At 38.4% G+C, this 4,318-nt stretch overlaps 1 protein-coding gene across 1 annotated transcript in view; it reads left to right on the forward strand.

Moving 5' to 3' along the window:
* Positions 1 to 4,318, forward strand: part of ARHGAP10 (Rho GTPase activating protein 10) — a 293,594-nt gene that overhangs the window by 172,201 nt on the left and 117,075 nt on the right. The window lies entirely within an intron of this gene.

Consider the following 4,318-nt stretch of genomic DNA (forward strand, 5'->3'; position numbering starts at 1 on the left):
ATACATATTTCCTTTTATCCTCATTGAGTGTTGAAATTGAAATAATTCAGTGCTTCTTCCATAAAAGAGGAGAGAGTTTTGAATAGTCATGTACGAGTAATCCTGTAGATGTTCTTTCTTTCCAACTTTCCCCACTTCTCTGCATTCTTTCAAGGGTACATATGTATCCTAAAGAGAAAAAAAAAATGGAGCGGGCATCTCAAATTTTGAACTTTGGTTTAAAAAAAAACAAACCACCCGGTAGTGATTAGATTATATTTTTCTTATAGGTAATATGTTTATTTTGTTTGTAGTGCATTTTTTCTTCATAGAGAGAAGTGAAAAAACAATCCAGTTTTTAAGTATCTGAGAAAAAGCGCCAAGCCATTTTATAGTTTTGGAGATCCTCCGTTTACTTTGTTTCTCTTTGGTTCTTGAGAGCTAATTATTTACTTCAATTTTTTTTTATCATGGTCATTTTTACATAGAATATTTTGTATTATTTGTTACAATGCTTTAAGTGTTCATCTTTTTTTTTTAATAAGAGAAATGTTTTTTTTAAAATACCATGTGCATAGGGGGAACCATGAGAATGATTACCCCTAAGTGTTCTTTAGATGCTGTATAAAACGTTTTGATGAGTTTTAAAGAAAGGATGTGTGCTTAATCTCTTGCATGTTTTTTTCACTCTCCATTTTTCTGGTATATTTAATATTATGTTAAATATTACCTTCACATTTAATATTAAAATAGAGAAAAATGTTTCTTTCCATTATCATCCTCCTAATCCCCTCACTCTGCTTCCCTTATCTCCCCACCCAAGTCCTCCTCCTGCCAGCGTGAAATCATAATGGCAGCTGATCGTAGGAAGTTCTCTAAATAGGGAAGTCATTTGTACTACTCCTGCCCAGGTAAAGGAGCTGCCTTCCTCTCCACTGCCGGGAGAGTTTGCCTTCTTAGTTGTCTTCCACCCTCACAGCAGAAGCCAACAGTTGGCTGGATTCCCAGCAGCCTGTGAGCCTTTCCCTGGACCAAGCTTCTTAAGTTTCTGAAAGAAAATGCCCAAGCGAGCAGTTGGTTTCTTTCCACTTACAGGTCATTTCCTTGTCTTCCTTTTGCAGTCTAAGACAGAGCACACATGGTCTGGTAAAAGTTTGTTGTTGGCTCTGCTTTTTTTAACTTGGAAAGTTGGGGAAGGCAGGGGAAGTATCAGATGAGGTGTCTTTGGGTGAGTTTTTTTTTTTTCCCCAGTAAATCAGGTGAGAATATAAAAGGTTAATTATAATAGGGCATGGTAGATAAGAACTAAGACAAGTTAGCATTATCATTTACCTTTAGAATAAAATGGCAGAGGAAGGAGACAGTGTGAGAAAATGTGGTAGGAGCATGTGTGGTTCGGTGAATTCACTGGTTATTTCTAAACCAAACTTGCAAACATGGCTGATTTTATTTATTTTTGGACTTAGAACCACAGAAAACAAGAAAGACAAAAAATTTGGAGAGTTTTACTTCGAAGATACTGCCTTGTTTAATTTGATTGTTGGACAGCTTTGTCGCATAGATTAGGGGAAAGAGTGAACTAGTATAGCTGAAAAAATTCTGATTTTTGATTATATAAAGCATAATTTCAGGACTCATCCAGTCATAGTGCCTCCTCAAGCACGTTAAAATTGGACCCAAGTCGGTGCTGAGTAGGGTGCCACCAGCTGCATGAAATGACATTTTGCATTTTGGTTGGACTACAAGTTTCCAGCTTCAAAAAATTACCAGTGGTTATGTAAGTGTGAAACACTCACCAAATAGAAAGGCAGCTCTTTGTGTCTTTGCTTGTTGGCTTAGATTTTTAACCAATCCATGAGATACTGGTCTAGGGTCAGAGAGAAAGATAAATTTTTACCTTATTTATAACAGAACATGTATTCTGAATGAACTCTCCAACCGTATTTCTATGCTGGAATCCTAAGTAAGTTACTAAATTCTGCCTAGTCCCAGTGCATCCACTGATTGTAAAGGACTGTTAGGGATGATTGAGTTATTTGAAAACAGTGAAAATGTAAGAGAGCCCTAGTGTCATAGACTGTATGTAGTCACTAGCTTCTGATGTGACAGCTACTTTGTATTCCATGAGTTTAGAAGGATGACTTACTTTTCCATACAAAGAATATGATTCTCAAAATATAGAAGGGTAATTTGGTAGAAAGTTGGAAATAAAAGATTTCCTTTAGAAGCCTCTCAGATTTTCAAAAGGTGATTTGCTGGTAGCAAGTTGATTGAAAATGTTATCTGACTTGTGTCTAAAATGAGATTTAAATAATTGATTTAATGAGAAAGAGAATATTCAGTTACCGAAGTAATTGGTTGGCAGAGCCTTTAGAACAGAATTATTTAGTCCTAGTTACAAAGGATTGCACCTTTAATCAGGGTGTTTAATTTGATTTCTTGAATGTATCTGTGCCTCGTCTGACAAGCTCAGTAACAAATGAGCTCTGAATTGTAGGAACTGATCAAAATGTAATCAGTGTCAGTTGCCATTGTTGTAGTTTATTGCATATTGCTGTCAGTGGCTGTAATCAAGAAATGTGGAAGTGTTTTAAAGTCTCTAGACCTTTGAGTAATTGATTTCATGTGTATGATGTTATGGCTGTGAAATAACCATCACTTCCGATTTTACTTGATCTTCAGATAAAATGTTTGAGGTCGACATTGAGTTGGCATCCATTCTTCATCATGCCCAAGCCCAAAACTTTTTAAATGCCATGCATGACTTAACGTGGACGTCCCATCTAGACAGCTTTTTCTTTTTAGTGCTTTTAAAAAGGAAGTACTAACAAGATGTTTCCTTCTCTATGTAGACAAATACAGTATAAGGGGAGAAAAATCCCTGACACAACTAGGTTACCTTTTTCTTTTTCTTTTTTTTTTTTTTTTGGGGGGTTGTTTTAGTTGAGGCATTATCCTGGAGCGAGGGAGAAATAGTCCCTTCCATGAATCTCTCATTTTCTCCTTTGCCTAATAGGGGTGTGGAAAACTGGATGAGTTGTTATTGATGGCTCAGTGTCATTCATCATAATCCATTGACTGCCTCCTGTCTTTGGGTTGATACCATCACAGGTGCTTATGCCTTTTAACAATTCAGCTGTGGTAGTAACCTGCAACAGTTAATAATGTATGAAAATCGTTATGAAACAGTCTTCATTTCCTTTGATGTTCCTAATAGCATTTGTGAGAGCGTTTATCACCATTGTATAGATGAAGACCTGAAATTCAGATAGGTCTGGGCGTCACAGTTTGGGCTGACACGGCCATTGTAGGTTGATGTAGACATTTAAACCCAGGTTTGTGACAGCAGTGCTGCACGGCTCCCTGCAGCCATGCCACCACTGAGCGTGCTAGCCCAGAATTACAAGGATCAGAGATGTCACCATACTCAAAATGTTCACCCTTCTTGCAGTCTTTTTTCTTTTTTTCCTCTTTGTTTATTGAGATAGAGTCTCACTCTGTTGCCCTGGGTAGACTGTTGTGTCTTCATAGTTCACAGCAACCTCAAATTCTCAGACTCAAGAAATCCTCTTGCCTTAGCCTCCCCAGTAGCTGGGACTATGGGTGCCCACCACCATGCCCAGGTAGTCTTTCTATTTTTAGTAGAGATGGGATCTTGCTCCTCCTCAGGCTGGTCTTGTACTCCTGAGCTGAAGCGATCCACCTGCCTCCCAGAGTGCTAAGATTACAGCTGTGAGCCACTGTGTTCAGCCTTTACATTATATTTCAACCAAGATAGGCTTTTTCCTTTTCATAATTTTACTAACTCCCTCATGTCTGCTCTGTGTGTGTGTGTGTGCACCACGTGCCTTAGAACTTACTAGCCATTTGAAAGGGCGTTTGGGAAAAACACATTATTGGTACAGTTTTTAGGACAAAGAAAACCAGTGTAGTTGAGAAGGAATGTCACAAGTGTTCCATAGAGGCTTCCAATAAATATTTCCTGGATGAGTATATACATTGTAGTGTTAATGTGAAAGATTACCCATGTGTGACTTTTTAAATTTATGTGTGATCATATTTCTGTTTTGGTTGATCATATGAAATTGGACAATTGACTTCATGAGCTCATCCTAGAAAAAGTGCTCCCTACCTCATTGCTGACTATCGCTCCGTCACCTTCTGAGGATTCCCCCTGGGAAGCTGTGCACCAGTGCCAGCCCCTAGTCCACCCTGGAAAGCAATTTTGGAACTCCTTTTCTGAAATGGCCATTAGAGCTGTTGCTGTAGAATGTCCGATAGTTACATTCTCGAACTCGTCCTAGAGGAAGTGCTGTGAAGGGTAGACTCGGTGCTAGTG

This window comes from Otolemur garnettii, unplaced genomic scaffold (assembly GCF_000181295.1).
Source record: "Otolemur garnettii isolate 467f Iridium unplaced genomic scaffold, OtoGar3 scaffold00041, whole genome shotgun sequence".
NCBI lineage: Eukaryota > Metazoa > Chordata > Mammalia > Primates > Galagidae > Otolemur > Otolemur garnettii.